Raw genomic sequence first — 27,780 nt, 5'->3', positions numbered from 1 at the left:
TCGCAACAAACTCACCTTTAAGCGAAAGAGAAAAACATTCTGATACTCCAAGCAGACCCCACTGGACACTGTCCTGGGGGGTAGTTTTAACATTTAATTAAAGTAATGGATCGCTTAACGAGCGGAACCGACGGACGGTAATAGAAAAAGAGGAAAGACAGGGAAACGACGAACAGTGCCTGGCGGAACAAAGACGATATTCCTGGGGACAGTTTGGATGACCACCGTAGTAGGGTGATTGCAAGCTACCGAAAGCTATTTTACTTAAGCTAAACACCACTCAAAGTAATGTGGGAAGCGTACTGAAGGAGCTGACAAATATATCAAGCGAATAGTGCGTGAAAGCGGACACACTTTCATATTGCATTAAAAAAGGAGTTGTGAAGGTGGGGAAGAAAAAACATCATTTACTAAATGAAGTGTAATATATCTAAGGACAGGCAGCATACGTTTTGACGAACAGGAGAAAAAAAATCTCCAAAATTCATTACTTTGATTATTTAGTTAACCGATGGGCTGTGCGTTCAATATTGAATCCGTCTCAGTGCAGGATTTATTCATCATGCTCAATAAAGGGAGAAAGAAAAGTCTGCCTCAGTGCCTGTCGGTGACGTCTGTATTGGAAAGGTTTTGCCAACAACTCGGAATACTTTAGCTTGAACTATATTTCTTGATACGGTGCACAACCCCCCCATGGTGATGCTTCATCTGACGCTGACTTCCGTGTAAAGTCTTCAAAAATATAAGTGAAACGGTACACATCCATAATCAATCGACATAAGTAAATATACAAAAAAATCGTTGAAAATGATTGACAAAAGGGGAACAAAGAATAAAAAATGGTTCTGCTAACCACAAAGATAGCACTTCTAGAAACAATTCAAAAACACAGAAAAAACACTGAACAATGAATGAGGCAAACAAATAAAAAAAAAACGCACAACAAAGCCACCATCATTATCTGGAACCTTCTTAGTCCGTCGCCTGTCCGAATGCTCATGCTGAACCGTTGGGTTTTGTTGGTTAACCACCATTTCTGACGCTCGTTATCCGGCTTCTCACGGTGACTGGAACTGTCAGCAGCGAACTGCTCGGTACTTTCATTGAACTCTTTCTTCGAGCGAAACCGAAATCTGTGATTGAAACCCATTCCTGGGGGAAGAAAATTGATTGCAAAAACAGCTGGATGCAACGACAATTACGCTCTGGCCAGGAGACTGCTGTTGCCGCTACCTACTACTACTACCAAAGCCAGTGGAAATGACATAATTCGATCATTAACGTTCCAGCCGGATTCAGCTGTCGAAAGAGTGAGGTTACACACAGCGCCGCCAACATGTCTGTCAGAACAGTAAGTTATAATTCAGCACCAGACACACATTTGCTTTCCAGGCAAGGTAAATGACTTCCCCAGCGATATAGCTGCAAATCAACACTAAACTCTGCTGAGCTGTTGATATTATTACCTAGAGAACTCAAGATTCTACCTGCAGGAAGCATAAACACGTGTGCACTAATTCCCACAATCAATCAATTATTTGTTTTAATAATCGAACCCTGTCCACGACACATCCAGCAGAGCTACAGAAAGCGGGGCTTTCTGACGACGGGCCAAGTTTCTTTCTTGAGCCGACTACGGTTCGTGTTTTTAATCACCACCACTAACCACAAAGAAACCCGGTAGAAAGTCAAACAAACTGTTGCAAGCAATTTCCTGCCAAGAATAGCCTGCAGCTTGATGCCCTAAGGGTGGCCCGATTGCTGGAGGTGGAGGATGAGGTTCGTTAGTGAAACGTCGTGCAAAATCGTGCTTCGCCAAGGTTTTTCCAACCATCTGTTCTGGTAACTCCTTCCCGAGCGACATACAGCACACCTCGTATAGACATGGGCGGCAACACTGGGCTTTCTGGTTGAGGTTAGGGATTATAATGAAAATTCAAAGAAAAGTTCCACCCACTCACGCATTATGCTGACAGGGAAAAGCCCCACCGTTTGCCCCACCACCATCGTCACACCTTTTATTTTGCACTGCAGCAGAACAAGACAGGTTTAATTGGAGCTCGGGGAAGAAAACAATCCAGGTTTTTTACCCTTTTATTTTCGTTCGACTGGGTGTTGCCGGGGATGAAAATGTTTGCGGCCCCCACCGCGTACAACATGCTTTCCCCCAATTCCATTGCATTCGAGGCGGCGGCCGGTCAAGTAGGACGGTAGATAAGCTCATCAACGTCGTGGGTGTGCGGGCGTACGGTCGTCTGTTGCGATGTTTGCGAATTATCTGCAATCATCATCATCTTCATCATCTGGCGCTGCTGCAGCAAGGAAAAGCACTGTCAAGCACTTACAACAACAAAAACACGGACAGAAAATAAAGCAAAACATTGCCTCGGGATGCCATACGGTGCGATGCAATCGCGGTGTTTCGGTTTCGCCTTTTAGCAAGCAAAACCGAGCTGGCTGTTGTACTAGGTTCGGAGATGGAGATCCTGTCCACAAAAGGTTAAAAACAATGGATGCATTTTTTATTGTTTCGCCCCTATAGGACACATGGACACGGTTGAGGATTAAAAGTATTAACTTAGGTGCATCTCGTATGCCGCTTGCTTCAATGAAAAACTTTGGGGTTGGATTTTTGATAATCTTCCTACACAAAGATGCGTGACAGTTAATTGTTCCATGTAAAGATCTGAATCGATAGCAAAGCACCATGTTGTTGGGCTGATTGTAATATAAAGTATGTGGAACTAGTTTAAAAATAAATTTATGATTAACATAAATTTATCTACGAGTAACACAGCACGATACGATGTGAGCTAATTTAATTAGTAAATTAAACACACAGTGCCCAAAAGCAACTTAGCTGTGCACGCTATTGCACAAGCCACAGACTAATCTCAAGACTGATGGCAAAAATTTGCGGTTTCAAACCAATATGCTTCGGTGTGCGGGACACTACTTTGGTAGTGTCCCAGGCCAGAACTTTCAACCATCTTCTCACTACCTACGGCCTGCCATTCACTGCAGAAAATCGTGACTAAACCACATTGCCCTGTTTGTTCCACTCCCTAGAACAACGATTCACCCTTTCGGAGAGTCGGAGGGACAGAGGACCATTAAATTCGCTTTCCCTTCCCTGGGGGCCGTTATCTTTTTTTGCATAATGGTTAGCACTGAAATTTATGTTTGCTTTCTTTTCCAGTGGGTGCACAATTTTCGTACCAAGTACTGCCACCACTACCAAAGGGTGTTTCAGTGAGGTAGAGGTGATGGAACGCCAAATGGAGGAAGAAAGAAAAAAGCTCCCTGGCTTGGTAGCCTTTAAAAACTGGGCATGCTCGCCATGCCGGAGCGAGTGCCCTTTTTCACTGTTTATTGTTGTTGCTTTTATAGGTTGGCAGCACAACCCGGGACCGTGACCGCAGCGGGTGAAATGCAAATTCCAAAATCCCACCTCCACGGTATGGGCAGAAATGGTATCTTCCGACGCCAAAAGCACTGGAGCAGCGGGTTAGCTGGAAACAGCAAAAATGGTCGGAACTTCAAACAGTTTTGCTTCAACTTTCAACCGCAAACCTTTGAACTGAGAGCTTTAGCAGCAACAAACAAAAAAGAACTTTGAGAAAAGTTTGTCAAGGTGCACTACCGATCCGGCTAACTGTGGATAGCTGGGCAGGGTGTATTGATTTCGATATGGCAGAATTTTGACTTGCTCGTTGGTACCAATAACTCAATTGAACCTTGACATTTTGAACAATTCCAATGAAATCAAGCGTGGAAAAGTATAACAACTAAACCAATGGAAACACTGTGTTTATCGCTTCAATAGCCAATAGATACACAACGCATTGTAATACACAATCGTAATCGCATGCAACATTTTACGGCCCTTCTGCTAATTGCATTCAATGGTATCTTATTAGCCACAACAAGAACAACAAACGCTATCCTCATCATCATCATCATCATCATCATCGGCTTATGGTTCAACATAGTTGCGCTTCATTCATTCGCAGTTGAAACGCAAATAGTGAATGTTTTCCAATAATCACGCAATGTGCAAAACAGCTCTAATGCGCTTGAAGTACTTCCCATTATATTTATTCATTAGTTTTGCTTGCTCCATCCAGCGCAGTAAAGTTGTGCATTTGAAGAAGGGATGGGGAAGGGCAAGGAGAAGGTGGTTGTGTGTGGGTTGGAGCATAAATTAGCATCATAGCATTACACTATTTGTTACCAATGTCAATGTGTGTTATTAGCAGCCTTTGATTCTGCGGAAAAGGGAAATCTAAAGTAGCGAGAATGTTACAAAACAGTCAATTATAATGAAATCAACGAATTAAAACATCGGTAGATCGGCATAATTGAGGCATACTTGTAATAATATGCTGAAGGAAAGTAGAACTGCATTCTGTGACGACATTCTGTGACGTTTTGGAGTTACGAAAAACGGACATTACATCTACAATTTCTAAACGTATTTGTTCTTCATTTTGCTCTTTGCGTCTAAGTTGTGTAATTCGCATCCATTATACTAAATTCTAGCTCTCCACATCATTGGCATACACTCACCTATATAGTATAAACACAAACAACTAAGAACACACGTTAAAGTCCAGCCTTTTTCATGTAACACCAAGAAGCACTGCATGAAGAGCAGTAGAAATAACCTCATCAAAACCTAGCATTCTCATTTCCTGGCGCATCAGAAAGCAATAACTTCGTTTGGTTGAAGTACTCCCTATACAGAAAATGTCCTATCTTCACTAGGCTGCAGAGGGTGACTTCTTTTGGCACTGTTCCTTACCAATAATCGAAGCCTTCAATGAAAGATCAATGCTGTGGAGGTGATTGTGCGTCAGCAGAAAATTCAAACGCAACAACAGAACATGGCACAAGGCGAACATGTCCGACACAACGCTTGTCACATACGACGGTGCGTCATGTCCGGAGCAGAACCTTCTTCCTCCGTACTGTGCAGTAAACTACTTCCGCCCTACAAACAGTACACGGCATCCTAGTCACATGATGTCCCATGTTTCGCTACCATCGCCACCAGAGAGAACACGGGCACAGTCTCGAGGCAAATGTCCTTATTTTCACCGAACAACCGGTCTCTCGTCTCATCTACTTGTCGGGGAGTGTGCCATTCTTTCGCTAATGCTTCGCCCTTTATCGCCCGCCAGGGGTAGCACGTAATGTTCCAGACATAATGGCATGCTGATGATGACGGGGGCTATCTTGACGCTTCCTGTAGTCGTTTGCGTTCTTTGCTGTACAAGTACCTCCCCAGCAAGTAATCAGTCCCGCGGGAAGCTTGCTGCCACTTGAAGATAACTTGGGTGCAAATATGGTTGGGTAGTAGTGGTGGTGGCCGGCAAAACAGATACTACCGAAAATTTACACGCGCTGTCGTCCGTCATTTAGCATGTTGTGTGTCGAAATGTGCAATACTGGCTAGCTTGTGCTTCGTTCGCTAGCTTTTTCTTGGTTATTTGCGATTGCTTTGCTCTGTCGTTTTTGAAGTTTTTGCTTCACAAAGCCGAGGTTATGTTGATCATAGAATGAATTAATTTTCTCCAAACAACATGTCCAACGAGAAACTTTATAAAAATATTTGAAAATAGGAAGACAAGCTACATCGAAAAGAACCGATTTGATATATTGTTAAAAAAATGCTTTAAGAGAAGAGGAAGTTCTAAAATTTGTAAAATTCACTTCAAGCCGTTCTAACTCATCTTTCCTATTTTTTGCGTACTGTGATTCTTCGCGCTTAGTTCAGCATACATTTTATCGCTTCTATCCGCTCAGTCCAAATGGGGCGGAAGGCTTAAAGGCACAGAATGAAGCATATAAAAATAGACTATACCCTGTTTTCGGGCAGCCTTTCACATCCCGTCCCCTTGAGGTGTGTTTTCAAATTTGTTTTTCACTCCCATCGGTTGTCACTGTCTTTCATGTTTGTTCCCATTTTCATCATCAGAAGTGCACGGAGGCCACCGTCCATACCGGTATGGAATTGAAATATGAATTATTTATTTACGCCTGGCAAAAAGCCAGCCAGCAGCCAGGTTGCTGCTCCCCATTGCATGGCGAATTGGCAAATCCACATAAATGCAACCGGGCAGCATAAAACGCGTGCCTGACGGTTTGTGCCTGGTGTGCGCAATCTTCAGCCGAGCAAACATATGGCCGAATGGAAAGCTACTTTTTTTTGTATGTTTGTGACACAGCAACATGAAATGAAAACTTGCATGTATTAGGAGTGAAGCAAATAATACACAAAAAAAAAAAAACATAAAAGTGCATTTCGGTGCACCTATGCCGTGTTTAAAGCTTTCCGGCCCAAAATCAACAACCATTTCGCTGCTGCTTGCAATAGCGGTGTGTGACTGCTGCTGAGAGATTGACCATTTTATTTATGCATTTGTTTGTCTAAATGGCTGAATGGTATGATTTGTAGTGCTCGTTGCACATTTGCCGCGTGACGCCATGTCAATTGTTGCAGCTGAACTGATGGCTTCAATTGTTCTAGTAAACGCGAATGTGTGTCTGCCTATTTTCAACGCAGACTAAAAAAATACTGTCAGGTGAATTTGAAAAATATAAAAAATCGATTTACATATTCGTTGGATGTTTGTTTTATCGATTTTTGAAGCAAATAAAATTTCCAGTGTACTCGTTTCACAAAGTCAAACAAATAAATCAAATATTGAACAAATAAACGAATTTTTTCATTAATTACAGATGATACAGTGTCGTGCGAAGCAATAATTTGATAATAGCTAAAACCGTAAAAACATTAAATGCTGGAAAAAGATTATGCTTGAATATTTCATTAGATTGTTCTAAACTTAATCATGAAGTAGCTAATTATTAATATACGATAGAATAGGAAGAGAATTAGTTCACAAAACATATTCCAACCACAAACACCACGGCAAATCAAACCACAAGCTACAACAGTCCGTTCAGTAGAGTTCCAGAAAGAAAGGAAGAATAAAAAAAATAGAGCGAAACGTAAATAAAATGCTTACCAGCATTTACATAGCTAGAACACAAGGATTTATCCGCGAACGCGTGAAATATCTGTGAAAAACATGTGGAAAGAAAAACATTGTGGGATGTTAAAAACAAAACTAAAACACAAAAAAAGGTAAAAGAAGAACGAAGGTGAAGAAAACATTTGGAACTGAAAAAAGGACAATATACAGGTGGACATTGAAGTACGTGAAAAACGAAAGAAAGTGTACAGTCACTAGAGAATACACACATTCAGCAAAAAAAAACGTATTTACACAGGAAGAAGATATGTTTAATTTGAATTCCTTATACGCCTCCGGCTCCGTCCTGCTTATCAACTATTTACACGCCGTCGAACCCTGCAATTTGTATCCACTTGTCATCGTCAAAAGCGAATTTGTCCCCAAATTATATCCCTTATTTCTGATGCCTTTTTGTTTCCTTACCGAGCCACGGACTACACGTCCGTTCCAAAAGTATTGTGTCATCTACCAGCATACTGTAAAACTGTCCATTCATTGACGGTACAAAATGATTTCAGAGACAAAAACTTGATGTCTCATCAGACGCCAAAACATGCAAGAACGCTCACGAACTTTCGAACCACCGTCGAAGGAAATGGATGGGTTATTTAGGTGTGCGTGTATTTATTTCTTTTTTTTCCATACCAACAAAGCGACCCTTATAAGCCTTTCCCATACAGGCTGACTGCAAAAACAACGCGATCAGTATGATAGCAAACTGCATAAAAGGAGGAAGTTTTAATAGACCGAGCAGCAATAGCGGAACGCTAAACTTACTTGATGGTTCATCATTAGACGATTTATCATCGGGCATATCACGTGTGTGTGTGTGTGTATTAAGATGCAGACATTTTGATAAAGGAACCGTTCGAAATGGCTAAAGCGAAAATAAAGGATACAAACACACACTCTCCATTACCTCAAAACGATCACATCATTTAATCCTCATATTTACCGTGTTGTTACTGCTGCTACTGCCGCTGCCAATTGGTAGGCAAACATCACACCACAGGACGCAGGCAGGACTCGGCTACCGAGCAGCAGCAACAAACACAATGACGTGTAAATGGGAATGGAAATTATTTTCCACTCACGCGACCACACCCTTCCTCACCTTCATCTCCACCTTTTCTCACCGGCAGGTTCGTTCGTTTATATCCGATATTTCCTCCGGATACGGTTTGCGAGCTCCATTTGCAGTGAGGCATGGGCCGAGTGATAACACTTTACAACCGACGGCAGCATCAACACAATTCGCTCGCAATCAACACAATCGACATCAAAAACAAATAAAATTGAGATCGAAAAAGTTTCCGGTCCAGAGAGAAAGAGAGAGAGGTGAGGTGGAAGCGCAGTATGTTGGGGACCGACCGTATTTGAACGTGAGCGCCTAGGACAGAAGGGGACATACAAAATCACCCACGCCCAACCATGTTTGCCAGCTTCTTTTTTTCGCTCTCTCCGTGTGAACCGTTCTTCCGTTATCATCGAACCCGGATATCCTGACGAGTGTTGTCCTGTGAGGCAGCGGTAGGTACGGTTTCGTTTGCTGTCACAAATCGGACGTTCCCCTGCTGCCTACAGTCGACGGTTTGCGATCAAACAACAGGTGTCATCGCTGTGGAAGAGTTCAGAGCAAATACTATCAATGCAGGATGCAGGAATGATGAAAAATTCAACCGTTCAAGCATTCGCCGGATATGAAGACCGGAAGGTATCGTCAGATTTCGTCGCAACATCAAACGGCGGGTTTTGGGTGTGTTTTGGATAATTTTCTAGAAGGCGGTTCTGCTTTTTGTTGCCAAGAAAAAGGTTCATTAATCAATTTTTGGGACAAAAGTATATGTAAATTTGCTGCCTTAGAAGATGCGAAACCAAGAAGAACTATTCAAGCAATACAACAAAAACCGGGATACAAAAAAATGCTGCCCGATGGAGGAGCAATAGAAGCACAGAGGACACACACGACATGACATAAATGAGGACAGAATCAGTGTATAGCCCCGTGTCCTGTACATCGAGCGCTAGGAAAAGGGGAAGAGAATTTATTCTTGTTGTTTTATTGCTATCGACAGAAGTTGAATCCGTAGAGCATGATAAGATCGACCCTTCATTTTCCATATGGCAGGGCAGTCGCTTATAACGAGTTCGCATAAAGGACGAATAAGTGGACGAGACAGTACACAAAAAAAGCAGCAAACTTACCAAGAAAACAAACACGCCGGAACCGGCGAGGGACGTACGAAGCAACCACACATCGTTGGTTCATATTTGCGAAAATATTTGTACCAAACCCGGTGGAATATAATGATCTCAAAAGTATCACAAATTAATGGCTGTCAGTGCCAGCAGTGGCCGCCTACAAGAACACAGAGTCCCATCGCAGGATCGAAACAGGATAATGGAGGGGCGTATTCTGTAGAGCAGTGGTAGTGCACGATTGCTGGAATGGATATGGAATGGACGGACCGTGATGTACAAACATTTGCCCATATTTATAGTCTCGGTGCTTGCACGCCCGACTTACTCGCCTAATAAGGGAGAACAACATAATGGCTGGCAGCAACAACAAAAAAAAGTAGATCAGGATATGGTAAACAAAAAATAAAGCACATCTTGCTTTCCTCCGAGAGACGTGATTCTACACGAGCCGTTGCAGGATTACGGTTTTCTGTTATCTTCTTCCTGATATCAAGGCTTTGCCTAGCTGATTTGCCGAGCATTTTTAGTTCAATCTGCACCATCACGGCCGGCAGTATCATAAAGAACGAGATTATGTTGGACATGATCGGGAGACCTGTGTGAGCAAATGTGAGATTCCATGGATCGAGAATGTGCCGGCCTCATACCGTAATAATAGCATAGCAGACCACGGTAACTGTTACAAATGGCCTATTACAGCGTATGTGACTTTATCCGGTGTTCTTACATCGCCCACCCGACGATGGTTCTGGCGATGCATCAAACAACCAGTAAAAGCTAAAGCCAAGAACCATGCGGAGCTATACGCAAGTGGCGGAAGTAGGTGGCACTAGGACAAATTGATTCCGTAACAGTTTCACTAACGCTTTCCTTTTTTTCCTTCTTGTATCCAGATGAAACCTAACGCAAAAGCAGGAAGCAAAAGCTAAAGATGAAGCAAAGGGCAATTCTAAAAAAAACAAAGGCTAAAACAGAGTTCTACTGGTTTTGGTCAAAATTAGAACGATTGGTTCGCTTGATCGTTGGATCACAAGAATTCAGGAAAGCTAAGAGAATTGGCTTCCGAATCACTAGCCCAAGATAACCCTTGCAACGATGGATTACCGGGGCCGTGGTCGGTACCAGCATAAAACTTCTCAATTCGAGGTTTTCAGAACTCTGTGCAGCCCTGCAAATGGGGTTGCCTCGTTTTTGCACGCTTGTACTGTCTGTTCTCTTTTTTCGTGTGTTACAACACTTTCCTTAAAGCATAGGACAGCCCGATAGAGCTGTTCAGGGGAATGAGATAATTCATCCATGTCACGGCCAGAGCTACCAGACTCGCCCGGTGATGCTAGAGCGGTTTTTTTTCCACCAATTTTTCGACTATTTCCGACCGTTTCCTTCCGGATGCAGAAACGGGTATCTAGCGATTCCTCACACCGGAGGACCGGAAAGTTGCGCTTGTTTGTCGCGCACAGTTTTGCTGCAAAACCTTCAACCAAATCGACCCCGTTTGGATGCGATCCGGTGCGTTGCGGATGAAATCAATTTTCCACGCCACATTCGACGCTTGTCCTTCGCTAATGAAAGAACGCTGGGGAAGACTACAGAAGGTGTGAGTGGGCGTAGCATACCGATACTTTTTCACAATGTTTGACTTTTATGACAAATTCACCGCAATGCTGGTGAGAAAATCTATGGCATGTGTTAAGGGGGAGTAATTGATAGCGTCGGAAGACTATGAGGAAATAAATCTTTCATTATATGGTCAACTTTCTTGCGAAGATGCAGAATGAGAGGATAAAAATCAATTAATTGATGATGTATAATGAAATAGGAAATACGACAACAAGTATCTGCCATGTAGAATCTTGTATACACACAAAACTATAATTAGTTTTCATTTTTGTTGATATTTGCTGAAGCCTCTCAATATCAAATATCCATCGAATCTACAGCCAATAGGTGTAACAACTTGTACCAAGTGCTTTTTAATCCCAATGGGCACACTCCGGTACAAAACTACACCTGAACAAAAATGCTATGTAGTTGAAGACATCTCTTACAACCGCTCCGGGTCACCACGCAATAAAATAAAGCGCTAAAACAAATAAACTAAAAAGCCTTTTTAAATGTATTAAAATATAACTACATTCTCCATTTTTGTCGTATGTGCTCTGCCCGCAAAAAAAGAGACTCCAAAATATCTGTTTGTAACTATGATCACAATGATAATGCGAAAGAAGCTGCGAAAGAAGTGAGTGATGAAAATAAAGGCAAGAAGCATGGGTGTACAAAAATATAAAGCAAATAAAGGCGAAAAAAAAATCAACGCCACTTCAATGGGGATGCTGAGTTGCCCCAAGACTAAGAATAAACAAAAAACCTCCACGGTCTGTAACACACGGTGAAGGGACACACACACACACACACGAGGAATAAAATCCAACGATGGTCATCAGCGAATGGCTTCTGTCGCAGCAGTAACCAGCTTTTTTCCAATTATCAAAATTGTACCCAAACGCCCTTTTGCTACCACCTTTGCCTCATCAGCATTTGTACGCCCTCTTATCCTGTTCCTGTCCTTTGGTTTCCATTTTTTGCCCGTTCATTTTTTTTTTTTGCATTACCCATGGTGGTCAGTGTGTGGGCACGTGCGAGTTTCCCTGCGAGTGGAATCGAGGCTGGATCACGATCTACCGAGCTACATTCGCTCAGTGCAATATTGGTACGGCAACGCAACTTGATCTGATCCATCTCAATAATGAAAGAAAAGCCGAACAAAAAAAAAATGGAACGTAAATCCAATAAAGGTTGCGAAATGCATTCAATACTGGGAAAATGGAATGAAATGAATTTAAATAAATAAAAGTCAACTAAAACAATTGTAAACAGCATCTTGCTCTGGGAATTTTTTGTTATTCATAAAGAATTCCTATGTCGTATTTATATAGAACATATTTAAGAAATTAAAAAAAAATTATATTAAAAGTCCCAAAAGTTAAACCTCTTTAACGAGTAGCAACTTGAAACAAAACAGTAGAGAGCAAAACATAAATCACACCGTTTCAAAAGATAGCACGCGAAAACGGGAGCAAAAAAATAACTTTGGATATTATTTTCCAATTACTGGCTCCGTCGCGAGCGCTTATTTTGTCGCAACCACTGTCATACTGCGTCACAGCAATTAAAGCTCAAGCCCTTGAACGAATGTACAACACCGCCACCGCCGAGTTGCCAGGCGCGAAAGGCGAAAATTCCGAGATTAAAGGATTCACTCGGCAAGCAGAGAAGATATGGGGGAATGTGTCGCAATATAAACGGATGTTGGAGCTTCAGTTCCCAGTAGGTTTCAAAATATAGCCACCGCCATCACGGAGATAGCGCGTTCGAAATTAATGGTCCGGAAAAGAAATTTAATCGCACAACTTTCTGATTTAATTATACACACACAAACACACCCATGCTTCTCAATCCACCCCCCCATTACGATGCTACTGTTGCTGAAAATCCGTATGTCCTGTGGCGCTCGCACAGAAACGGAAACGGCGAAATGTCCGCCCGATCCGGGAGTTTGAAACATAAATCCTCACACACTCGTCAACAGTCATCATATCGTCACAGTCCGACAAGCCGTCCGGCTTCCGGTGACGACGTTTTGTTATGCATTGCTGTTCCTTCCGACGGTCTATCGTATTGTACCGCAAGTACTCGCCCTTTCCGAATTACCAGCATTGAACAGGCATCACCAATTCCGGAACATAAGTACAAGGCACAGAATTCAAGTTGAGCAAGAACTGCTACTGAACTGAAGTTGCCTTTAAATGCCTTTCAATCTTTCGCACGTTCTACACGCTGCTGTCATCAAACTTTAAAGATCTTACGCGTTGTGCGCATGTGCGCCAACAAGCTTCAAGTGCTGATAAAAAAGAAGATGAAGCCACACAACAACAAAAAAAAAACACATCGCATGATCGACATGATGAAACGGCGTAAAAGTTTGCGAAACTCAAATTAACTGTAAATCATCGAACAAAACGTTGGCCGGAGGAAGCGCATACGTCCACAATCATGCGCTTAACTTCATGATTGGGTGAATAATTTTTCACTCGTCTGTCGTACGATGATAAGAGCTTTTTTGTTACTTTTTGGACAACCAGAACGCAAAAATCAAAAAGAACCCACAAGAAAAAAAAACAGGTCACAGGACAAGGGGCTTACAACAGGCAAAAACAAAAGGAAAATCAAAATTCCCCCTTCACATTGTGAGGCATGTAATAGAAAGAGAAACAACAACAAAAAAAACCCATTCCACAAAGCGATGTAAACGATAAAATACGGTGCAAAAACTTTTCAAGTGCGTAATTCGTGCAAAGTTGCGTAGTACGTACGTACGAAATTGCACTGGCCACATGAAATATGCTTCGGTGCAGAAACTGTTAAGATCCTTAATATTTTTTGCTTGCCTTTTTGCTAGCTTCCTACTTCATATTAGACCTTTTGTTTAAGGAATACGCTCACTGCACGGCTTATGGATGTATAGAACCAGGAATGTTTGAACAGTTTCATTTTTGCTCTGAAATGCTCTTAACGTCTTGGCAACACTTTTCACTAATTACATCCTTAAAGTGCGAGCGTTTACATATGGTACTCCGACGATGCCTTTGATAATTGCCAACGGGGAAAGAGGCCAAACGATGTTGCGGTTGGTGGAATGATCTTTCACAGTTCTTTTCTGCGCCATATGGAACGCATTAGAAGGGCGTCTAGGGAGTAAACAAATGAAAACTATGCTTTGATTACGACGCAAAACATAGTTATCGAGGTAGCAGAGTGAACAAAAATCTCTTACAATAATTTCTTTGCCAAAAGTTTTCAACAGAAATCTATATTGTAATAATGGTTCTTTGTTTTTGAAAAATTATATTATCTCGCCAGCCTCGTAGATCATAAAATAGAGTGACAGATACGAATTCAATATTTACATGGATCAACTCCAAATGCACCAAAAACTTATCCACCAAACATGCTACACGCTGTGTGTAGCAGTTTAAAAAGGTACACACAAATATACTAACCTTAATGTACAAACACAGATCGAACCCAACACTGCCAAGCCTTTCACTCAGTCTCTATTAGCCCGATAACATTGTGCTGGGCAAATAAACAAGATACAGTTTCGGAAGAGCAACAAGTTTACGTTTGGCTATTACTGATGCTGGATAGAACAACTGGTGTCCACCCGAGTTGATCGTAAGCATAATAAAAACGATGAAAAACGTCATCAGCTGGAGAAAAAGGCACACATTTCACCCCGCACTGCAGTGCTGTGAAAGTTGGAGACTCACAAAACGGAGTAAGTAAAAATAAAACACCCAAAAAACACAGTGTCGGAAAACAATCCATGACAAACACTGACGAAGGAGCAAAAGTAAGGCGGGCACACGCTGGGGCGATAGTAAAGAATATGTTGAAACTAACACCTGTCAAAACGGATCTGTTTTTCTCGGAAAACACATTTGAAAAACGACCTAAACAAGCAAAATGACACGTCGCTGCCTTGATATGTTGTGTGCAGTGCATAACTGTACAGCATTCGTCCACACACAATGTAAGCACCAAAACTCAAACGAAAGACACGATACAAACATTTCCACAAATGTTCCACCTTTCCTCTCCTCCGCACACAACAAGTACAATTGAATGTCTGCATGTCGATCTCTTTGCCTTTTGCATGATGCACGGCAGAAATGCATGAGATATGATAGAATTGAGACATTCCGGGAGACTTTTATGGTGGGTGCTGATGAGCCAGCCTGGAACGGTCCTTCAGTTGTCAAAGTTTTACCCCGACCGACCGACCGATTGGCAGCGTGGCGCGCTCCGCCGGTATGACTTTTCGAGCCATGGATGTCTATCAAATGAGGTTCTCTGTTTCTCCCGAGTGTTCTTGGTCAGAGCGCGCGTCGTGCTGCCGATGGGATCAGATTTCAAATTTAGTACACAACTTCCCATGCGTAATGGCGTGCGCTTGTGGCGTGAATAAGCACAAGACCCGGCTGAGTGTCGGATGATCTGGAAGAAATTGGTTCGTGCCTGTTGAGTGCGATGGGGGAGCGATGCTTTTTTTTTTTACTTTTGAAGCCATAAAATCTAAACCTGGCCCGCCCCATACTACCACACTCCATCCGTTTCTTCCTCCAGACGTTGCAATCGGCTTGATATCTAATCAACATGATTAATGCCCGTCACTCGATCCGATGCGGCTAGCGTTCCGGAGGTTTTGTGGCGTGCCGGGTCAAGCCCGGTACAGATAGTGGCGCTGTAAATATTGCTCTGCAGCCTGACGCCATAAATATGGTTACAATGGTTGCTTTCAAGCGGACGTACCGATGGGCGTCAATAAATACATCAGTCTTGAAAGTGCTTAAGTAACTGTTGCCACCCAATACTGCGTCCACCTGACGGATTGGATCCTGCCAGTACTCGGTACCAGGCACCATTACAAATGTGCTGCTTGTTGTTTTGTTAGAATAGTTCCTGCTCTCGCGCGAAACGAAGAAATACACCAAACTCGCTTGCATTACGCTGGGGAGAAAGACAGCCTTAAACTCGAGACACGGTCATACGCTACCCGAATGCAGTTCCGTCTCGCACGGAGTGCGAAAATAGCCAAAGGTCTTGCCCTCGTTCCGACACGTCACGTACCGGCGGTTCCGCCATATCTTGGCCATCCCGTTTGGCACATTTCAGTTGAGTGAATTATGATGATGGCCATCATGTCGGCCTTTTTATACGCCAAGGGAGTCGCCCCCTTTCTAGTGTACGGCCACACGGGGAAAGGTCTCCTAGATGTTCTTTAGAAAAGGGTGTAAAGTTTTTTTTTCGGGACAGAATTTATATCCCAAATTTTGAGATGCTTACTGATGCATGGTAGAAATTGTTTCGAGATAGCAACCCGAAAGTGCAATATACACCCAGCAGCGGTCGATAATGATGATGAGAAGGGCGACACAATGATGGCGTCAATTCATTGCAGCTCCATTTGGATGGAAATGGGGATGCGATTTGCTAGCGCCGACCACCGTTCAAGGGACGAAGCAGCCCCCGATTGTCAACGGCGCAAGAACGAATGGACAGTAAATTTAGTTTTAATGCCTTTGCCTATTTCGATCGTAAATTTTCGCTAGCTTTACATGTTTTCCGAGTCTCCGGGAGCATTTAGCAGCAAAGGTTCCCTGGGGGGAACTACGGCAAGCTAGAAAGCTAGAAAAGCGTGGAGAGGTGTGGTGGGGATGGACGAACCAGAAACCAAAGAGTAAATTTATGGGAATCAAGAATGGTAATAAATTGTTCAAAACCATTATAATTCAATGCAAGTGCCATCTGCATGACCATAATGCAAATACTCTGTGTTACAGTTGCTTTCCACGCTGCTGCTCTCTGTCAATGCGTGATGCAGTAATATGCCGCTGTTAATTGGTGCTGATAGTTTATCATTTTGTCATTTTATTTTGTATTCGTTTTTAAGCCGCAAAGAATTTATGATTCGAGTTAAAATATTGGACACAATTAAGTACAGGCCCGGGATCTTCTGAAATAAATTGAAAAGCATTATTTCTAGTAATCGAAGCACTTATCTCCGAAAACATTCATCAACTAAAGGTACACCCATGATACAATCATCTTCACAAGCACGCGCAGACGAACTCCGGGTGTATATCTCTCGAATGAAATTTACGCTCCGGGAAGGAAATCTTCACCTCTGACACACCCCGCAGCCACGGTGCGTCACAAAATCGAAACTGTCAAATTTCGGTGATTTATTGCAAATCGCGTCGCCTGTTGATTCGGATGGCCCACGATGGCCATTTGCTGACCCGATCAGATTCTCTGCTCTTCCGCCAACTCCGGGACCTTTAACCAGTCTTTAAGAATCGTGATAAAAAAATATACGACTTTCATTAAATTGATGACCAATCGACCGACCGTCCGAAATGTTTCGGCAAGCAACCAGTGAGGACTGCAGATGAGCAGCGCCTGCAAGATAACTGAACCAGCACGACAATGTTGCCAGCTTTGCGTGAGTAGATCTCACCGAAACGGACAAAACCTCGACGCCAAGTGACAAAACAAAAACCGGATTTCCAATCGATGAGATACATGTGTTTGTGTGTGTGTGTGTGTGTGTGTGTGTGTGTGTGTGTGTGTGTGTGTGTGTATGTGTGTGTGTATGCGTCTTTTTTATGCTGGGTCATCTAGTCGACTAGAAGGAAAATCATGCTCACCGTGAAACTGCTGAAGGCAACACGCATGGCGAGAGCTACGTTTGCGTTCCAGCAATCCTGATGGGGACCCTTGGAACCAATCGAACGGAATATTTGAGTCGTTCGTTCATTTCGCACTTCCAGGTAAAAGATTTCTACGCCAAGATACGTCGGATTATACATTCACAATAGAATTCTTCATCTTTTGCCCATATTTTAAGGTCGAATTCGTGCCTCCTAATATCAAACGGAATTCCAACCTATGTGGGCTTATTGTTTGCAATGCAGATTGTGTAAAATAGTTTACTTCCGGCGTGGTACAATCAGGTCAAGAGAAAAATAATTTAATTTGCTTTTCCAATCTTTCTTGTTTGCATTTTAGGGACGAAGGACGGACGTCAAGAAAACCCTTCTTTCCACTTCGTAGGCATAAAAACCTAGCTCTTAAAGCAAACATTGACGGCCTGCCTGCAACCTTTAAACCACTCAAATTTCTAGCTATGTTTAATCTGTTTTGTTGGCAGTAGCAGCAAGAAAGAAAAAAAAGGAAGCTTTAATACCACATCACCACTTTACCGCAAGCCTTCGTATCATGGCTAATCGCGCACAGAAATCCCACCGGATACGAGAGGTTCTAAGGCTCATTTCCGTTCCGGGCCACCTGGCCACCACACCATCCTGCCTAATGATGGCACACAGAGGCCCCTTAAACCTCCAGGCTGCGGGAAAACGCGATAACGAGCGGTCGGTTGTGTACGCTTTTTTTTTTCTTCAAAGCGTCCAACGCATTTTCCAAAGTGATTGATTAGCCCGATAGTGTCCGGGGACCCCAATGCTGGGTACGCACGCACGAGAGAATGCTGCAGGAACTTGGCTGTTAGAGCTTAAAAGGCTCGTTGACTAAATAATTTCATTACACACCCGCGCTGGTTCACGGGCCCTCCTGCACACGTACAATTCTTACCAACATAATATACACATTTTCAGCCAGCTCTTAAAATACACGCACACATACACATACCGTCCGAAAAATCAATCACCATCATTCGATGGCAAACTGTCACTACGGGGATGTGCTGTCAGATTGCTTAACTGACAGGAAAGGTTCGTCTGATCCGCTGTTTGTTGTGTGGCGCCCAACCTTCGCGCTGGGCGTGCTGGGAAAAGCGCGTATTCGATCCATGCATTTCCGCTGCGGTATGCGGTACGTCATTATCGTCCAGTTTGACGTTAAGGGATAACCCTCCCCCCACCCCCGAGAAGGGCGCCAGGAGGAAGTCGGCGAACGGTAGCAAAAGCACGGGGTTAAGTCTAAAAACATCCCAATCTAACCTCCTCCCCGCGTGTCGTAATGACTAAAATTTAGAGTGGCGAGGTGCCATCGCCATCGAAACGCGCGAAGGGCAGCAACACATCGCACACCATAAAATGAAAATGATAAATCAATTAATATAAATTGTTCGCACCAATTCTCGCCGAAGCTTCACACGGATGCTGCACACTGGGCACACGGTAAAAGAGACAAAACACACACTTGTGCTTCCCAGTGTGGCACACTGTTTGTTGCGTGTCACACAACTCGCTATCGCTAGGGTTCTGTGAAGCAGGAAAATATCAATCCCGGGGTACGCGCTTTGCACTCCATAAACATCATTGTTGTAGAGGTGCCTCACGTAGCTAACATCCCCCATGTTAACCCTCCACACAGTAGGGTGATTGTATTTTTCACGCGCTTAATAACATTTGGCGAATAATAGCACGTGTTACAAACATGGTTAAGCTTTCAGCGGGACTCTCGCACTTCGATTTCGGAGCAGCACTGTTCAATTGATCTCGAGATCACGCACGGAAGCGTGTTGTGTGCACGCTGTAAAGTAATATGGATTTATTTTGGGCAATTCTTTAAGCGGAAGCAAAAAAAGAAAACCTAGCCATCCATCCATCGATCCAGTTCGGTGCCGTATCCTTTTTTCTCGCTCCAAAGCCCTATATCATCCTTCCTTCCGGTCCCCTTCCGTACTTGGCATGCGTCTCTCAGCGTTCCAATAGCGTCTAACGACGTCTAATGGAATACCGGCGGCAAGCGCCTGCCGATAATATAGCGTCATCAATTTTCTTTTGTTTTATTCTCCCCTAACTCCAACTCTTCTGCTACCCAACCCTGTGTCCTAGCTGTGTCCGTGCCCGGTAGTGAGCATGGGGAAGCGAATGGAATTATCGTCATTATGAGGGGCAAAAGATTCATTCCGCTATCTCGTGAGCAGTTTCGGGGATGATAAAAGCCGGAAATTTATGCACTCCCCGTAATCGTCGATGCAACATAAACGCGCCACAAGCCCCACCGGCAGGAGAAACCAACAGCTCCTCTTTTTTTTGTTGGGTTTTGTTTTCCCATCGACCACGACGCGTTCGAGAACGAGCAACAGAAACGACACGACCGTCAACTTTAAAGAAATGATCGCACCCAACAACATTCAAAAGCAAGACGTGCGCGCTTCCGAACGGACCGGTGGTGTCATCATCTTCTCTTCTGTTCTGCCCTTGTAATTCATGTGCCGTTTGTCTTATGGCTGGATGACTGAATATTCATCTCACGACTCACCGACCCCAGCCAGCGCAGTCTGAAGTTCGGTAGAGAACAGTAAGGCGATATTTTGATAAAAAAAAGGCGACAGTTTACTTTCTTTTACGAATTAAAGAACAATCCAAGCACCTACGAGTAGACAGCAGGATCAGATAACACTGGCGAAGGTTGGGATTGGGAAAAAATTTCGTTAGAGTTGTTGAGTGCTTTGAAGGCACGATTAATGTAGTGTGACAGGCAACGGATAGATATACGACGGTAAGCAACATACGCACACCACACATCGTTCTTGGCTGACAGATGAGCTAATAAAGCACCTTACTTACTAGCTAATCAATATGTAAAACAATATTTATAAGGTGTCTTGTTTACATGGCTTTGTTTTGATTGTATTTTTTGTTTTCTCCAAAAGATCTACAGTGACAAAGAGCGCACTATGTTATACGGCTTTGAAGCAACAATTTTAATGCCTGTTTGCAGTACGAACCTGTATTGCTAACTTTTTGCTTCAACTTACAAAACACTCAGAATGTGATCTTGTCCACCGTCGCATCTACGAAGCATCTGGGGGAAAGTGCATCGTGCAACGGGCAACGTTTTTCCTGTGAAACAACCACCACACGCACACCGAAAACGCTCTTCCATTACCATTACCACATTTGGCCCAGCGAAAACCGACCCCTCGTTTTACTTCCTTATTTGCTCTCCCCCGCGTGTGCCCTGCTTTTCGCTCGACCGATACCAGGGCTCAGCGAATTCACCCTACCAACAAACGCGACAAAAGGCACACGCTTTGCGCTGGTGGCTGAATGATTTATAGCGTGCAATTAATCATATTTATTTTATCTTTATCTTCTTAAATAGATCGATTCTTGCATGCCACGGGTGCTGGTGCTGTGTGCTTGTGTGTGTGTGTGCGTAAGCATCCACCGGTCGCTAAAGTTTGGTAAATTGATGAGAGCCACTATAGTTCAGAGTGTGCATAAAAAAACGCTGGTTGAATCATCAATTTGATTCGTTTAAAGAAGGAAATTCATTTTCCATCATATAATTCGATTTTATACAGATTATAGTTAGTTCATTGGTAGTAAGAATCGCTACTTTTAAGTAGGAAAATGTGAGAATCATCAAGCACGAAATATGAAGCTACGATGATCAGTAACATCAGCATGCTAAGCCAAAGTCCAATCCCGGTTCAAGGACAGCGCCGTGGCGGATGATGGTTATGGCGATATTAGATAGGATGTTCTTTTACGTTCTCAATACATCACGGAACATGATTGATGTATCGGGTGGGGAAGCTTATAATGCTCGTGATAGGGTGACGAGAGTAGACGGGACCGGCCGGCTGTAGTTACCCAGGAAGGAGCACCACTAGTGCGTTTCCCGGCTAACATTCGCAAATCATTAAGAGCAGTTCGAAAGCTGATGAAGGTCGATCATAAATCTTCAGCCGAGACGCATGTGGGCTGGGATCAAATTTGAATATGGGTAATTTTTTTTCCAGCTGAAAATCTTCAACGTTACCGAGTGTTTATGACGAAAACTACTTTTAGTAATTTTTGAAAAGCATTGAATAAATAGAAGTACAAACTTGAAACAAGAAAATAAATTGAAGTATTTTCTTCATCGCTTTTAAGCCAAACGGCTATGAAACATAAAACGAGCAGGAGGCGATTTCGTTTTAAAGCTCCCTAAACATCACATCAAGTTAAAACATTGTGCAGCCTAAAACCCAATGCATGTATCCATGTTGGTAGACATTTTTTACTCTAGTTTTGGTTTCCTTTTCTCCCATTGCGCAGTAAAATTCTGGCTCCAGCAATGAAATTTATCTCAAAACCTTAAGTCTATTGACTTGGCCACGATTGTATTTGGGGCGAGCTTAGAATGTGCAGACGCCAAGCGCTTATGCACCACCGAAGCCCGGGCCGACGTCGTCTCTCCTTTTCTTCCATCTTATTTGCCTCCCTTGGCTTGTTCCTTTCGTACGTTTTCGTTAGTTTTGTGGTCCTAAATTTTTGCTTTTATGGTCCTTAATCAGCACCTAGCTAAAATGCAGAGAGTGTGAAAGCCCCACCAAGACCCTATAATGATTTGTGCTCGTCCCGTATCGCCGCTGTGTTGGAGTTTTACGACTGTTTTGAATCGTTGCGACGTACCTCGGCAGACGGTGGACGAAAGCTAAGGCCTACACGCACGTATGAAAAAGATACGAATCAGAGGGACGGAGGGAGGTTTTGCGCGACTGGCACAGTCGTATGCGTGAGAGATCTATCGCGCGAAGAAGAAAGTTTACCACTCGCTCCCAGACAGCGGCATACATTATTGGTGGACGAAGGTCCATATTGCTAGTCAGCCTGTTCGCCAGCAACCGGTTCGATCGCAACCGGACTAGCTTTCCCAGGTATAAGCTCCACCTTACTGGCACCACCAGAGGGTTGGCTTAATTAATTCGTCAAAACAAGCGGTACGAATTTATACAGCCAACCTCCAAAATGCCAACGAAAACGACAAAATCCGACCTTGTCCGATGGTTTGTGGTTTTTGTGTCACGCGCTGTCATAGCGGAAGATGAAGGACTTCTGGCTTCCAAAAAGTTGTGCTGCAAAAGGAAGCTCAAAAACAAAAGATAGAAAACTTTCAAAACACATCCATCCTGCAAAAAGGCTCCACTCCATTCTCCGCCCAATCCCACGGTCAACGGAAGGGATGAAACTTGAACACGAGGACCATAGCTGTCACGAGCTGTCTCGAGTGTTACGGCAGATGAGTGACCATAATGCAAGGGATAGAGTGCCATGCTCTTGTTACACCGCTTCTTGGATAAGTAATACGGGTATTAGCTCTGAGGTCTCGGGGTAAATCCTTCGTTCGCTGGTAGTGACAGCAGCACCATGACATGTCGCCGGTCCAGTAGCACAGGATGAAAAACATTATTATTAACGTCGGGGGTATCGGTCGGTATCCTTGTGCTCCAACCACCCTGCGACAGACCAGCCATGTCATCGCATGTCGACACGTCAACTAACCGAACTCTTCCCGGGTAACTCTTTCCATGTGGTAAGCCGATTAACGTTTCGGGAAATAAATTCGTCAAGAACAGCATTAGTTCTGCCGCCGGTCAAATGCTTCAAAAACTTTATGTCTCCTGAAGTGAGCCGCTTGCTTCCTGCTCGTCTAAAGGCGGCAAATCTTTCTGGTACGGTTCCACATTTTGACCATAAATCCCTTTCTTACACAGTGCTTTTAATGTAACTGTGCTTTGGTAGCTAGAGCATGAAAGCTGAGCTTCCATTTACGCACAGAAGCAAATCTAGTGAATAGCTGTTTAATTTATTTTCATATTTATGCAATGGATTTATTGTTGAACAACTAACCGGCTAATTAAGTTATATTTACTATATTTATTGTAGAACTTTTAAGAATTACGAATTGAGATAAATGAATTAGAAAACTACACCTTTATGATTTAATAACTTCAAAAACTTTTGCACACCAGGATATACAAACCTTCGGAACTTTTGCCGAACAGTAGAACACCAAAATGAATTGCTATCTCAAACCCATGAACCACGCTGGGGAGCTCGATGTCAAGTAGAAAAGATAGTTCGGGTAAATTCACACGGCTCGCACCCGGCTCCAGAGCAGCGGGCTCGCGATACGAGAACGAGTCTCGCCACAGATCTTCCTGGTGGTATGGTGTCTTAAGAAAAACACACGCGCCACGGAAAAAAAAACTTTAAGCAAGACTTGCGCGTCACCGTTTTTGGGCAAAGTAAAGGGCAAGCGGAGGAGCCGAAGAAAACAATAACATCTGAATAAGAAGAGAACGAAATCAACATTACGACGATGGATGCAGCATAAGCAACCCGAACAAGCAGCAGCATAAAACAGGTTCCAGAAGGGGTTACTTCTTGTCGGGCGCAAACGGCGACGACGACGAAACCGACGATCTAACGGGCGGTCGGGTGGGACTAGCTACCCCCAACCGGTGGTAGGTAGTACGGGAGTGTATCCATGCGGGAGGCAATAAAAAGTTAACCTCTCGAAATTCGAGCCACGGTTGCCTAGCAATTTTATTTTGTTATGTTTTTCTTGGCGTTTTTTTTTTTATTTTCACTCTTCCTATATGTATATATTTCTTCTTCTTTCGGGGTCTTCCCTTCGCGTGTGCTGAGCCGAGTTTCCGTGCCTTGGCAATGCGTTGAGCATGCACAACAACAACAAGAACGACTGCCACGCTATAGTATACGGTGTGAATTCCGAAGGAACGAATGACTCGACATAGTTTTTGTTGATGTTGCTGCTGCTGCTGCCCTTTGCTGTTTCTCATTTTCTGCTCCGTCTCTTTTGCTCTCCCGGGTTTTCCATGTTTTATCCCCCCTCCCCAACTCCCCAGTTGGTCCCTAGCATTGGGCTAGGCCTGAAGCGCATAGCTGTACGGGCAGATAAGTTGATTTTGTAATACTGATTATGGTTTTATGGCGGAGAGTGATGCTTAAATCGCTATTAGATTGCATGGAAAGTGATCGAACAGGGTTCGGGTTTGGCAGACCTTTAGGGTGGGGGGAGTTGGGAGGAAATGGACGCGAGCGTAGGTGAAGCGTAAAGTGATTGAAGCGTAAAGAAGCACATCAATTACGGTCGTAGAATATTCAATGCGTCCAGAAGAGAAATAAACATAAATTCTTCCATCCATTATCAGACCGCGCAGGACCATTTCTTCCAAACATGTGTACAGTTGAGAACGCACTGTACGTCTGGCGGGAAATAACTCAGGAATTGCATTATTCATTTCGACGCCGAAGTCTTTGGCGAAGTCTTTCCCAAAAAAAACCCCTCCAAAACGCGAATGACACTAGAGAGAGCGCGCGCGTACTAGTTCGCTTAATAAAACAATTCCTTCAGCATTCGACAGCCATTAAGCTAAAAGCTTCAGCTGTTCGTTAAAGGCAAAAACACAACACTTAGCTGCAAATAAGAAAAGAATTTTGATTCGCAAAAATCCCGTTCCGACTTGCCGAGGGTTTCAGCATTGTTTCCTACCGCCAGGGCCTTAAGGGATGGAAGCTTCACAGTATCTTTGTAAAATCAAATGTCAAAAGCAAAACAAGTTTCTTAAAGTGTCCATAAAAATTCCATCAACAACCTGCAAGAGTCTGCCCCGGGAACGAAACCTAATACTCGACACGAACCTTTTTTTTTTTTCTTCGAATACTGCTCTGTTCGCGAAGAAAATGGAAGAAGCAAAACACCATTCGCTGTTAGCAATGAAAGCGAAAAAGTATATTTGCCTACAACATCATTCTATCGGTTCATAACGATTAGAGACCGTCCCGTAATGAGGCACAAAATCGCGCTGAAAGTTTGCAAAAGCTGTGCTGTGTGTTCCGCCGGAGTATGCACTTCTAATCGTTCATAATCATAATAATGTGATGAAAATGTGTGTTTTTTATTTTTGCCTCTTTCCAACAATTCCCGGACTTTCCGGTAAACGTGCCAGAACAGTGAACATCTGTCCAATTTTCTGCAACTGTCTACGAACGGATAATGAAACGGAACGAAGTTCAAATTAACGGGCATAAGTCCAAAATTGACTCTACCGAGCGACGATTGGCCTGTTAGTAAAGTACTATCATCCCGGCAGATGGACTCCTGCATTCAGCTTCTCCGCAAGATCGGCTAATGGGTTCGTCGCTGTGCTGTAAAGGCGACGGCCCCAAAAGCTGTGAATCATGTTGATGTTTAATTTTCATGCCAAGCTTGCCGAAAATGACACATCTGTACACTTTTGCTCAGATTCGGGTGATGGTGGTGAAGAGGGGACGTAATTTGTGGTCTATCATCAGAAGCTGGTAATCACAGGCACAATAAAATTGATCAATTATAGACCTGCCTAAAATCCTATTTAGCAAACAAGCGTTTGAGCAAAAAAATAACACGTAAATATTGCAGAGAAGGGGGACCAGGAGGGTGCAGAAAGGACATGGGTCACAAAATTCAATAGTCCACCGGAAAGCAGCATGGCAACGGATTAAGCGTGGGACGATTGGCTGGTATTTGACCCGGTAGGATTCATCCAGGTAATCGGTGTTGTTATATATTTGTGGTTTTGTTTTGCCCTGCCTCGTGCAGAATGTTTTGTCCCGCTCCAAGAGATACAATACATTGGATACCTTCGCCTGAAATACAAGACTAATGCCAGACTAAACATCGAAGCATTGGGAAGACCTCCTGCACAGGAAGAAGCTTTCATCTTGTTCGGCGATAGAATGATATCTCGCTTTTGAGCAAACGGGAAGAGCGGGTTTCTTGGAAAAAGATTGCTCAATTGTCACGTCGTTTAAAGCCCTTCTCTTTATCCCTCCAGTTCCGTGGGGGGGGGGGGAGAAATGTACGACGACGACGACGACGACGACGACCATCTGGACAACAAAAGCATAACGACTCCTCCTTTTCTTTATTGCGCCACAGAGGGGATGAAGAAGGTGTTTTATTTGCCCCGGGCCACGAAGGTTTCCATAGAAGATGATCGAAGAATTGAAGTCTTTGTATTTAGAAAGGGACCAGTTGTGTTCCCGAAACCGCCCCATGCAAATAGCCGGAACCCCGGTCATATATACAATCGAGGGGGATGAAAAGTACGCTCACTCAGGAAAAGGATTATGTCGTCCCGTCAATTGATTGCAAATGATGCCTGGTGTATTTCAGTAGCGCAAGGTGAAATAAAAGCCAAACAACCGATCCTGGCAAACTCCACAGGACAGAGCAATAAAATGGAACGCTGGGAAAACAGTCTTGCTTCAGGAAAAAATGAAATTGGATTGAATCTCTGGTTTGGAGCACTTGTGCAGAAAATCGGAAAACAACTTCAACTGCTGCTGGAATCAAATGTGTCTCACAGCTTCGTAGCTTTTTGTTCACACACCCAGAGTGTGCACACCAGCTCAAGATTCTTGGTTCTGAAAAGCTACTAAAATGTGCACTGTTATTGTCGACTTTTGCACGACTGTTTGCTTGCGGTGGTACACAGATATCCGGTCAGCTGTCTTCTATTCTTGGGCTGCCCAAAAACAATTTTCCCGAAAAGTCAAACGAAACTAGTAGCCGGGTCCAGAATCGATACGATTCAAAGTCGTCGATTGGAAAGTTCAACAAGAAAGATCACAACGACGGGAGACTTTGCGAAATCCAATAAAATATCCAAAAGTTCCAATGGTGATGCTCGAAAAAAATCCGAACGAAGAAAATAGAAGAAAGAACGCGTGGAAAAGGCATGGGTGAAAGCAGCGCGAATTCTTACCGGCAGAAAAAGAAAGATGCTCAAAGGACGCCTGGCCACGAATGTATCCGTTCATGCTGAGCGAAACTATCTTGTCTTGGTTTCGGGGAGGGGGCGGATGAAAAATCTGGCGCGTGTTCCGGTTGGCGAAACCGATGATGCAGGAAAACGGCTGGACCGCTGGATTTACGATGCCTTCGGTAGCGGGAGTTTCGCGCTCAGTAGTACGCGTACGAAAATCCGCCGGAAGTGACTGCAGCAAATCACTCCCACACCCTTCCACAATCGAAGGAACGTATTTTGGCACGGTACGGACCGGGTGTTTTTTTTTTTCTGTTACGACAGGATCAATTTTTTAAATTTGATTTTTTTGATTTTTTTCCACTTTTCCACCAGCGACAGACGGACGGACAAATC

The 27,780-nt window shown here is 43.6% G+C and overlaps 1 protein-coding gene across 1 annotated transcript in view; it reads right to left on the bottom strand.

Annotated features, from left to right (window-relative positions):
• LOC126556574 (protein winged eye) overlaps nucleotides 1–27,516 on the bottom strand; it is a 91,172-nt gene extending 63,656 nt beyond the window's left edge. The window contains exons 1-2 of the mRNA XM_050211893.1: nucleotides 27,385–27,516; nucleotides 7,035–7,086 (exon numbers count right to left, since the gene is read on the bottom strand). The gene's annotated coding sequence lies outside the window, so the exon portion shown is untranslated. The remainder of the gene's footprint in view (nucleotides 1–7,034; nucleotides 7,087–27,384) is intronic.
• Nucleotides 27,517–27,780: the final 264 nt, after the last annotated feature.

Source organism: Anopheles maculipalpis, chromosome 2RL (assembly GCF_943734695.1).
Source record: "Anopheles maculipalpis chromosome 2RL, idAnoMacuDA_375_x, whole genome shotgun sequence".
Lineage (NCBI taxonomy): Eukaryota > Metazoa > Arthropoda > Insecta > Diptera > Culicidae > Anopheles > Anopheles maculipalpis.
Note: the sequence above shows the minus strand (reverse complement) of the source record. Positions and strands in the feature narration are given on the sequence as shown.